Source organism: Chrysochloris asiatica, unplaced genomic scaffold (assembly GCF_000296735.1).
Source record: "Chrysochloris asiatica unplaced genomic scaffold, ChrAsi1.0 scaffold00228, whole genome shotgun sequence".
Lineage (NCBI taxonomy): Eukaryota > Metazoa > Chordata > Mammalia > Afrosoricida > Chrysochloridae > Chrysochloris > Chrysochloris asiatica.
Window position 1 is genome coordinate 3,302,816 of NW_006408746.1, and position 12,835 is coordinate 3,315,650.

General features: G+C 35.3%; 1 pseudogene; it reads left to right on the forward strand.

The window, feature by feature from the left end:
* The first annotated feature begins 212 nt into the window (after positions 1-212).
* LOC102814379 overlaps positions 213-12,835 on the forward strand; it is a 118,259-nt pseudogene continuing 105,636 nt past the window's right edge.

Below are 12,835 nucleotides of genomic sequence, written 5' to 3' on the forward strand. Positions count from 1 at the left end.
TCAATATTTATGAAGCAAAATTATCATGCATATTTCTATTATCACTCTCAATTGGAGATCTAATGTTAAGAAGTATTTCTAATCAAAAAACAAAGGAACAAAATATTTCTAGCAAAGAATTGTCATTTATGCGCCAGTAAGTATGTTTAGAAGTGAGGCCTGATTTGTAAGCAAGACAGACAAGGAGCTACTCTCTCGATGATAAGATTATAATGGAACTTTTTCTCTTGTCTATGTTCGCGGGGAAGACAACAATGAAAAACTCTGATCCTTTCTTACTGAGGGTAATGTTACCTTTAGATGTAACTTTGTGTGCCTGAATGCTTCTTCCTAATGTATCTAGATATATGTCCCCTAATTTCCAAACCGTATAAAATATAGTATAATTACTCTTGGTGATGGTGATTATATATCATGCAGTTGGTTACAAGTCATAATGACCCTGTTTAGGATTTCAAAGGCCTCATCTTTCTCCTGCGGATGGTTGGTAGTTTTGAACTGCTGACCTTAAGTTTAGCAGCCTGACTCATAACTACTATGCTACCAGAGCTCCTTACGATTACTCTTATGACTATGTAAATTAAGTAAAATTGACTGTGGCATCTTAAAAGTGTGGGACAATTCCATATTAGTAAATCAAACCCAGAGGAAATGAATAAGAGTGTGGTGGTGACAGATGATAGGACTACATATGATCCCTAAGCACGTTAAGATTAAATGTAGACATCAATATCTACAAACAGAAGACTATTCCACTGCCATGGAAAAGAATCAGGAATATTTTACTCTATAGAAATTACAAATAATAGGATGACTTTACAAAGAGGAAAAGGAATCCAGTGATAACTTTAGAAAAGTAGTGAGATAATTTTAGTTGGAAATCGTCAAAAACAAATCTGGGAAAAATGAATCAACATGTCTCATAGACATAATTATGGAGATAAAGTGTGTGATCTAATAACTGTTTTCTTTCTCAAATTATATTGTTTTCCTATTAGAATGAAATAAGAATTGTTGAAACTGAAGCCCCCACTGTGCACTGTTTAAAGAACAAGGCATACAGCTGTTGGTAAATGCTATATCTCTGTCAGAAAGAGTAGATATCTTGACATTATCCCACAGGTTTAATTTTAAAATGAATATAAATGGCTTTAAGTGCATTTTATTGTTCTGTTTTTGTCAGCAGTGTGAGCCATAGGTCTTCCTATATTGCACTGTAAATAAACAGTATGTCACTAACATTAGACTCACATTGATGGATGGTGTACCTTTCTCAAACCTCAATTGTCTCATTATCCAACTTTTATTGGATCATTAAACAAACATAAGAAATGAAGATACTTATTCTCCCTGGAATAAAATTACTCACTTTGGACACTTTGTTTCCAGAACAATTCAGTAACTATAAACCCTTTAAAAACTATATGTATAGACTTTTACTCTATGTATACTAATGCTTGATTTTATAGCATGAACTATATGACTAAGCATATGAAATGCCTCATTTTTTTCTTTTTTTAAGTCTAAACCCAAATAATTTTGTATGCAATATTTTAATGCTGATTAATGTTCATATCAAAGCGTTAACAAAGATTTGTGTGTCTATTTGCAATTATCTTTCTAATTTTCATAAGAGGCTTTATTTTATTAAGACTATTTCAGAGAAAACTGAGAACTTTAGAATTCTACAGAGCTTATATTTTACACAAAGCTATCAGTATTAATGTTGTTGTTGTGGAGCCAATTCTGATTCATAGTGATGCAGGATAGGGTTTTCAAGGAGTAGCTGGTGAGTTCGAACTGATGACCTTGTGGTTCCCAGTCCAGTGCTGATCCCATAAATTGTGCACAAATAAATGAGAATTAATGCTCCTGGTTGCTTTCCTCTATGAATATTAGACTCTGTATGTCTTTGTTAGTCATCAATATATTTTTGTGTCTATGTTGTTGTTGTTAAGTGCTGTCAAGTCAGTTCTGACTCGTAGCAACCATGTAAAGGATTTTTAAGGAGTCACTGGTGGGTTTGAACCACCGACTTTGCAGTTCAAACTGACCTTGTGGTCCATTGCATGTCTATAAAAGAAGATTAATGTTAGAGATATAAGAACTGAAGAGTTAATTTTATATTTAGATAATTTTTGATAACTCACTTTATTTTATAAAAAAAATATTGAATACATTCTGGATTTTGTTGAATTATAGATTGATGGATTTCAGTGTAGAAAATGTTTTAAACTAGTGTTCATTTAGAAAAAGAGAAAATTGCACTAATTTTATGTAAGTGGAAGTAGATTTTTTACTACTGAGAGCTTTAAATAATTAATCTAGTCATTATCATACATTGCAAAGTAGGCACTAGCCTTTTGAATCTCATATGAATGCTTCCATCTCTCTCACCACGGGAATTACCGGAGACTTAAAGAGTCTCTCTTCAGTACTAAAAATCAATTAATCAACACATGTATATTGAAATGGGCATTATGAGAGATAAAAAGAAATATGACACAATGTTTTCATCAAGGAAACTTAAAATCTAGAAAAATAGCATAATAATCAAATTAAATGAAATATTAATAATGGGTCAATACTGACAGCATATGACTTAAGAAGAGTTTATTAAGAAGTATGAACTATATGTTGTCTAAGTTATTCTCTGCCAGTTTTCCTGCTTTCTTCACTAACATCTACTGAGTTGCTATTATTTATAATGTGCTGAGAAAGACAAGAGGTATCATTCTCCTTTCCAAAATAAATGGAGTCAGCAAACACTTAAATTTTACACTCTTTGCTTCTTCCTGTCTTGGCCTACAGGGTTGGAAAGTAATCCAGCTTAAAGAATTATGTGCCTAATGGGTATTACACATAGGAAACTGAATTACTTTGTACTTCCAAACTGGAATTTTTAAATATTTGTGCTTGCCTGACAGTGGAAAAAATACAAAGACAAAAGTAAAGTAACAAATTCATGTTTGTTATCGTTCAATTATTTAGTCTTTTTAGACAATATCTGTATTCTGTAGTGACTGAGCTACCACATTTTCTTGAGTCTTGGTAATACAAGAGCATGTCTTCAGACTCCAGATAAAGAGACATGATTAATCAGATTTAACTGGAAGTACTTGTGTATTCCATGAAATCAATGGCCTCTCTCAGTTTCTGTGTGTAGACTGAAGAATGTTAGAAATGTGCTGTTCACATTTAACTCTTCCACAAATCTAATAAATAGGAAGATTCCTACCATAATCTCTCTTTTCTGGACAATTTGGAGATGCACCATTTCATCATTTCTAAAACAGATAAAAGTGAAATAAACCTTGATGGGTAAGAATGGGAACATATTATGGAGACTACAGGAGGTTAACCAGCACTTATCTGTCAGTTTGTCATACTGTGGTGACTTATTTATTGCTGTAATGTTGGTGACTATACCTCTGGTATTTAAAATACCAGCAGGTGAACAGGTTTTAGTGGCACTTCTAGACTAAGGCAGTCTAGGAAGAAGAAGGTACAGACTACTGAGTTTTGAGCCACTGAAAACCTTCTGAATAGCAGCACTACATTGTCAGATACAGTACCAGAAGTTGGAAATGATATGAATAACAATAGAATGATGTCAGATATAGTGCCAGAAGACAGCTCCTCAGGCTGGAAGGCGCTCAAAAACATGACAAGGGAAGTGCTGCCTCCTGAATATAGAGTTGACCATAATGATCTGAATGGAATAAAGCTTTGGAGACTTTCATTTGCTAATGGGGCCCAGCTCAAAATGAGAAGAAACAGCTGAAAACAGCCATCATTGATGCAATCATTGATGATGAAATTGAAGAACTCTTCCAACTTCTTCCATATGGAGTTGATTAGACATGCAATTAACAGGCAGAGATAATTATAGAAAATTGGAATTGGAGGACTAGAAACAAAGAGAAAGGTTTAGTACTTAATGATGGTAATGAAAATAGAAATCACATGATAGAATTTTGTAAGACCAATTGCTTATACATTGCAAATACCTTTTCATAATAACATAAAATGCACAGTACTCAAATTGACTGCATCTGTGGGAAGAAATGATGGAAAAGTCAAATATCATCACCAAAAAAAGGCTAGGCACAGACTGAAACAGACCATCAACTGCTTATAAGAAAATTCAGGCTGAAGCTGAAGAAAATTAAAACAAGCCTACAAAAGCCAAAATATAACCTTGAATATATCTTATTTGAATTTATAGACCATTTCAAGAAAATGTTTGATGCATTAGACACTAATGAACAAAGACCAGATGATTTATTTCATACATCAATAGCATCAAACATGAAGAAAACAAAAGGTCATATAAAGACAAGAAAGAAACAAAAGACAAAAATGGATGTTAAAAAATACTCTGAGACTTGCTAGTAAGTATTAACAAGATAAAGCAAATGAAAGAAATGAGTACCTAAAAGAGCTGAACAGAAAACTTCAAAAGATAGCTCAAGAAGACAAAGTCAAGTAGTATAATGACATATGCAAAGACCCAGAGATGTGTGCTAGCATTGTATTCTTTCACAATACTTACTCAATCTGTATGCCAAGCAAGTAACTCAAGAAGCTGGATTATATGAAGAAGAATATAGCATAATGATTGAATGAATACTCATTAAACACATGATAACAACCTTGGGTGCTAAAATGAAGAGGGCTTAAAAGACTGAAGAAGAGAGCAAAGGCCAAAGTCTTCAGTATGAATTGCCCTTCAATGTAAAGAAAACAAAATTCTCCACAAAAATACTAATAAATAAAATCATGATAAATGAGAAAAGATTGAACTTCTCAAAGACTTCAGATTGCTTGGATCCACAATCAGTGCTCTTGGAAACAGCAGTCAAGGAATCAAATGTCATATTTCATTAGGCAAATCTGCTGCACAAGACCTTTTTAAAGTGCTCAAGAGAAATGATGTCATTTTGAGAACTAAAGTACACTTGACCCAAGTCATGGAATTTTCAATTGCCTCATATGCATGTCAAAGTTGGGCAAAGAATAAAGAAGACCATAGAAGAATTGATGCATTTGAGTTAAGGAGTTAGAGAAGAATTGCAAAAGTATCATGGAATGCCAGAAGAACAAACCAATCTGTGTTGGAAGGAGCACAGCCAGAACGCTCCTTCAAAACCAGAAAGGAAATATTTTGTATCTCATAATTTATCCATACATATTATCAGTAAGGCACAGTCACTGGAGAAGGACATCATGCTTGGTAAAGTGGAGGATCAGCAAACAAAAGGGAAGACCCCCAATAAGATGGATTGACACAGTGGTAGCAACAATGGGTTCAAATGTAACAATTGTGAGAATGGCATAGGACCAGGCAGTATTTCCTTCTGTTATGCATAAGGTTGCTATGAGTCAGAACCTACTCTACAGCATCCAGCAACAACAACTACAAAAGACAAAAGAGCCCTAGTGTATCAATGGCTAAGGCTTATAGGGTTGCTATAAGTTTGAATCAACTAGGGGTACACAACATCATTATTGCTGTTGTTAGGTGTCGTGCAGTTGGTTCCAACTTATAGCTATCCTATCTATATGCACAACAGGACAAAACACTATCCAGTTCTGTACTATCCTCACAATCATTGTTAAGCTTGAGCCCATTGTTCCTATCACTGTTTCAATCCATCTCATTGGGGGCCTTCCTCTTTTTCACTAGTTCTCCACTTTACCAAGCATGTTGTCCTTCTCCAGGGACTGCTCCCTCCTTTTAACATGTATGAATTATGAGAGACAAAAAATTTCCACCCCATTTTGAAGGAGCATTCCAGCTGTACTTCTTCCAATACACATTTGTTCATTCTTCTGGAAGTCCATGGTACTTTTAATATTCTTCTCCGGTGCCATAATTCAAATGCACCAGTTCTTCTACTGTCTTCCTTACTCATTGTCCAACTTTCACATGCATATGAGACTATTGAAAAGACTATGGCTTTAATCAGGGCACACCTTAGTTCTCAAATTGGCATCTTTGCTCTTTAACACTTTAAAGAGATGTGGTACAGAAGATTTACCTAGTGCAATACATCATTTAATTTCTTGACTGCTTTTACCATGACAGTTGATAGTGGATCCAACAAAATGATATCTTTGACAACTTCAATCTTTCTCCATTTATCATGATGTTATTTATTGGTCCAGTGATGATTTTTTTTTTTTTAATTTACATTGAGATGCAACCCATACTTAGGCTGTGATCTTAGATTTTCATAATTAAGTATGTTAACCCTTCTTTACTTTCAGCGAGCAAGGTTGTATCATTTGTATATAGCAAGTTGCTAATGAGTGATCCTCTAATCCTTATGCCACATTCTGGTTCATATAATCCAACTTCTTAGATTATTTGCTAGCATAAAGATAGAATAAATATGGTTAAACAATACAACTCGGGCACATACCTTTCCTGACTTTATGTTTTTCAGTGTCCCCTTGTTCTGTTCTAACAACTGATTCATGTCAAGTAAACATGATGCAAAGGATCCTACTTTTTTCAGAGATTTGCATTAAAGATTCTTGTTCAGAGTTTTTCTCTTGAGTTCACTAAGAAATCAAGAAAAATAATGGATGTTTTGTGTATTCAAAGTAGGAACAATTAGGAAAGGTAAGCCATTTCCATTTGTCAATATCCAATGATGCAAAATTCTGGTATATATTAAGTATACGTGATATTTTACTTAAGGAGTCCTGGGGTGGCATAGTGGGTTAATGTGCTAGACTGCTAAGTTGATTTGAATTTCATGGTCGGCGGTTCGAACTCACCACTCCGCGGAAACCCTATTCAGGTTCATTATGTGTGGGAACCGACTTGATGGAACTTAGTAACATCAACAATATTTTACTTAAACATTCAATACAGCTATACATTTCTTTGCTAGTCATAAATGCCTTCTTTGTTAATATATTTATTTCTTATATTTATCATGATTAATATATGAGCCATCCATTTTAAGGAGAAATAGGATTTTTATGTAGTCATCTTACTCTACAATAGTTGAGATTTTCCATTTCTTTTTTTCTCCAGTATTTCTAGGCATAATGTTAATATCAGAGATATTTCAGAAATGATTTTTATCAATATTATATGACTTTTTTATATTTGAGGACTTTGAATTATATACCTTAATATTTTTATTTTACCTGCTGCCTAATTTTTGTAAAGTTAGTGGACTGCTGTTTTCCCACACACAAAAAATTAATGAATCTACATATTACAGAAAAACAAAACTTAATTAAATGGAAATACCCTCTGTATTGGGAGTCCTGGTATGGTGCTGTGGGTTGATGCGCCAGACTGCAAAGTCATTTGAACTTCACAGTTGGTGGTTCAAGCTCACCATCCGCTCCTCAGAAACCATATACAGGGTCTCTGTGGGTCGGAACCAACTCGATGGCACTTAATAATAACCCTTTGTATTGAACTAGTGGTTTTGATGCAATAAAAATTCCTATCCTACACAAAATTTGCTATAGAGTTTTTAAATTAGAGCAACTGTACATCTCTTTAATCTAGAGAGGAAGTAATTGAAGGATAAAAATAGTATAAAACTTATTGGAAGTGAGAATATGAGATAACAATTTAGGTTCGCTTACTCATATTCAGTTTCTTCTTCCTCTGCCAAATATTGGACTGGGTTTGAATAATTTTCTATTTCCACTTGCAGTCTTCATGAGACTTGCAAATTTAATGTCACCAAAAAGCATTTGTTGACCTTTCATTGCAAACAAACTTTACACTTTTTTTTTTTTTTTTTTTTTTTGAGTGAGTGGAAAGTCCCTTTCAGATCCTTCTTTCTGTTGATATTAATAAAACAGAAATGTTCCTATCTTTATCTACAGGACTTTATTTGGTAGTCCAATCTAGAAAGAAAAGTGTATTAAAATGAAATTAGTTTTTAAAAGTATTATTTTTAAATGACACATACCTTAAATTGTAACTCCAGTCTTTTGATGTTAATCCACATACTGTTCAAAATTATTAAAGTGTAAGAAAAGCATTTTTTTAAATAAAAAATAAGCTATTATATGGAATTTTGTTTGGATTTCTGTAATAAACAATGAGGGGGCGCTGGTGGTGCAAGGATTAGGATATTGATTGCTAATCAAAAGGTTAGTAGTTTGAACCTACCCAATGACTCTATGAGAAAGTCTTGGAGATCTGCTTCCATAAGAATAACAGCCTAAAAAAACACTCTGTTCTACTCTGTCCCTTTAGATCATGATGGGCCAAAATCAACTCCACAGCACCTAACGTAAAGAATGTGAATGGAAAAGTCTGTGAAGTCAGCTAAATGCAGAATCCTTCCAGAGTTTTGTAATTTTCTTCCAAATTTTAGTAGTTTTCTTGTCGTTTTAAGTGCCACAGAGTTGGCTCCAACTCACAGCTATTTTGTATAGCGTTTCTTAGGAGCAGATGGTGAGTTTGAACTGCTTATCTTGAGGTTCATACATAACTTGTGGTCCAGTGCATATCCTAAAGTGCCACTTCAGGATTCCCTAATCCTTTCCCAAAATATATTTATGGCTCTAGTATCACTTGTGTATGGGATTGCTTAAATTAATAAAATTTTGAGTAAAGAAATAAAGATAAATGTATCAGAAAATATCATTAAAATTGGGCAAGAGTAAGAAATCTAAAGCAATTCAAGAAACAATTAGTATTACTGCCAAAAATATGATTGGGATAGTTTCAACTAAACATGCAAGTCAATTGGTGGAGCAAAAGGCACAGATTTACTAAAGATTAAACTGACCTACCAGTGATATAAGTCATAAGAGTGGATGCAGAGAGGATCAACATTTTGGGAAATTGGTTTTATGATGGTTGTTAAGAGAATATCTATTGAACTTAGCATTTCTATTTAAGGTTAAGTGGAAAAGCAAAACGTTTATTAGAAGAGAACAAAAGAAGACATTCAAGTTTACATTTTCCAAGACTTCACTGTATTCTATTTCACTAAACCTAGATTATGTGAATTGCAAATAAGAAATTTCATCATTTCAAAATTCATAATTAATCACTGGTCTCTAGAGAAGTTTTTGCATCACATACCTATCTGAAGCTCTGCTGAAAGTTTTAAAGTCTCTTTCCTTCTAAACACTGTCTACCCAAGGAATTGCTAAAGGAAATGAAACTACAGTTCCAAAGTTCAAACTTACTATTTTTGAGTCAATTCTGACTGACTCACAACAACCCTACAGGACAGAATAGAATAGCCCCACAGTTTCCAAGGCTGCAATCTTTAGAGAAGCACATTGCCACATCTTTCCCTGTGGAATGGCTGGTAGATTCAAACTGCTGGTTGACTTGTTAGAAGCTAAGTGTTTCACTACTTTGCTACTATGGCCTGCAATTGAGATTTGTTAATTTCGAGAAATTTAATCGATACTTGAAAGTCTTTTTTGTGTTTCTTCATCTAGAAAATGGATAGAATAATAGCATTTTCTGGAGTCCTGATGTGGCACTGTAGGGTAAGCACTGAACTGCTAACCACAAGGTGAGTGGTTCAATCCCACCAGCAGTTCCTTGAAAACCCTATACAGGGTTGCTGTGAGTTAGAACTGACTAAATAGCCTTAACAGCAACAAAAAACAGCAATAATTGCATCTACTTATAATTTTGTTATTATGGTTAAAATAGAAAATGAATAAAGTATTTTCTCACTCTGACTCATAATACAGTTATGATAAAATTACAAAAGAAAATAATAAAGTTTAAAAAGATTTGTATCCTATGAGTTATTACCCATAAATGTTTAAAATACTTCTAGAATAATTACATATGTATCTCTTCTGATGATGATAGGACTAATAGGATTGAGGGAGATGATAAAGATGTTTTCATTTTTAAGTAAAATTAATTATGTACAATAGATAATTGAATTAAATTCAGATTATAGAAATAAATATCAAAATTTCATTGCTTTGTATAGTAAATTTTTAATGAAGAGATTACTGTTGTTTATGAAATTTTAGTTGTGAAGTAGTGCTTTATATGGTAATGTGCATGCCATTTTTACCATCAAGTTAGTTTTGACATTTTCATTCAAGGCCAACAAATGACACAAAACACCTTGATTCACCATAGTTAATATCAGAACCAAAATGCCATTTGCTTTAGCTGGTTGATCAAGAAATACTAGAATTCTGTATACCTCTTCTAGTTGATTTCAGTTTGGTCATTTCACTTAATCTTTCTTAGTCTACGTGTTGTTTTTGGCAAGCATTGATTTCCTTGGCTGATACATGGTCTGTCTCTGCTATGAAAGGCTGGAGAATAACCATGGCCCTAAGCGTCTGTTTTATGATAAAAAATTGTGCACACACAAACAGATTTTCACAATGGTGATCTGTCCACAATGGAACCATGAAAAGTTTATACAACTGGACATTTCTACCCTGGGGCTGCCCTAGTGACAGCATAATGCCTCTTCAAGCCAACTCATAATTAGTGCAAGGGTAGAGTCACATGAGGGCTTTAACAGAAAGGTACTTAGTTTCCATTTGGCTACACAAAACCTGGCTCTAAGGAAGCATAAAGATGTTTTATTTCTCCCTCTTGCAGTATTCAAAAATAAGCAGGAAATCTTATTCTAATTCTGTTTTGTTGTGCAGTAAAATGACCCCTGCGCCAGGGTTACAAACCTGGTCTTTAGCCCTGGCATTTCCTTTCCTGAACAAATACTTCAACTCTTTTTTTTTTTTTTTTTCCCCATGTTTGATGGGTCTATTTATAAGAAGAAAAGACCTTTGGAACATTTACTGTTAAATATTACATAAATGCAAGAGTAGAATTTGGCTTTGTTTTAGGTTTTGAATTTTTTTTAAATTAAAACAAAAGCAATCATTTAAGAAAATATATAAAAAAGAAGACCATAAAAATTCACAGCATTCTCAGCACCAGATAAATAACCAATAATATAGTTATACATCATTTGAGTCTTAGTCTCTTTTTTTATGTTTTATTGTTAATTATGTGATAGTTTTCATGGGAACATGGAAGAACATTAGCTTTACATTCATCCTATTATATATTATTTCACTGCCATGGTTACAATCCCCTCCATGCATCAAAAAGTACACCCCGCAAGCCTGCTCCCTGGTCTTGAGCACCCAGCCCCTCAACCTGTGTCTAAAGTCACCAGCTACTCCATCTCTCCACTTCATCATCTCTGCCTCCATCTCTGATTCACTGTTTCTCTGGGTAGGATCCTGCTATACGCTCTTCTCCCTTGATGGTCTCAGGGACCTCTGCTCCAGGACTGCAAAGCCAATCACTCCCCTCCTTTTGCTACAAGATGTCTACCTTTACATTGTCAACCCTCACAGTCAGTCCTGATAGCAATTATTCACTATTGTACCACAAGAATGCTATGCCCATCTCCTTTCATCAGCCCCACCCAGACAGATTGGAGATTCCACATTCCTCAGCACCCTCTGGACCTAGGCTCCCTCTTGAAATTTTTTAAGCCAGTCACTTCTTGCCTTTGTAGCCCCCCATTTTGGGTAGCCAATGTCCAAGTTGCCCATCCCTGTGTATCAAGGGGGTGGGAATGATCCTCGCTGTAAAGATTTGTTCCCTCTTTTGAGCTACTGCTTCCATAGGTGTAGGTCAGGTTCATCAAATTGTATCAGATTCTTTTTCTTACCCCTCTTCTTTCTTCTTCTGGTTGAACTCTGATCATCCAGTCATTGAAGTCAGGTCAAGTGGGTATTATCTGCAAGTGTGAGTGTTCTTGTGCATATGCCCTCTCTTCTTATCAGCTGGACACTTCACTCTCCACTCTAGTCCTCTGTGACTATGTCACTGACTCTGGACCCAAGAGTCCCCAGGTCTTGCCACACTGGTGGCCAACCAGGTCTTTACCCAGGTTCACAGAAGTCTATTGAGCATTATAGGGCTTAGCTCACCGCTTCATCGCTGTTTTTCCATCACTTCCCCTTATCGGTGACGAGCTTGGTCACCAATCAGAGCATGTATTCCCATGGAGTCTTAGTCTTGGAAGGGGGTTTGCACTCAGGGGACCCGACCACTTGCCTTGATGTTTCCTGGGCAAGCAAATTGTTTGTTCTTGTAGTAACAGTCAATCTGCCTATGCTGTTTTATATTTTTCCTGTAGCTCTTTCTTTCAAGGAGTAACTTCTGTTCTTCAAGCCGCTCCAGGCTAGTCTGCTTGTCTTTTTAAGTGGGAATATCCCATATCTGGAGATCTAGATGTGGTTCAGGCTTCCAACTACAGTCTTATGTATTGCAGAGGCTCTGCAGGAAACCTCCTTACTGGGCATATTATAGCCCCATTTTAGGTATTCCAATCAGTTTTAGGCAGAAGATGGACTTATAAGCTTTCTATGGTGATGTTTCTGGCTATTCCTTTTGCTCCCCATTCAGGGCCTATTTTATAATATAATGCAAGGAAAAACAAGATTCAAAAGACAGCCAAGCATCTTAACATTATTCCCCCCTTTTCCCCATTCCAACCATGTCTCAATCTCTGTATCCCAGAGCCCTGTTGTTCCAATGTTGTGCATACATCATTCTTTAGCTCTGTCCCACTTAGCCCATTGAGATTTGTCTAATTGTTCTCCCATCTGCTTTGTTCTTCCATTCCCCTCTCCCTACTTGTATATTGCCCCCTCCCCAGCAGCCAAACTATCCTGTGTCTAATCCCTGCCCTGTGCTCCACCTTCCCCTCCCTCCCCTCACCCACCCACAACATCCCAGCAATCAACAAAGAATCACCCCCACCCCCCTTTAGTATGAGTTCTTTTTCTTAGTCTTTTACAGTAGTGGTCCTATGCAGTATTTCTC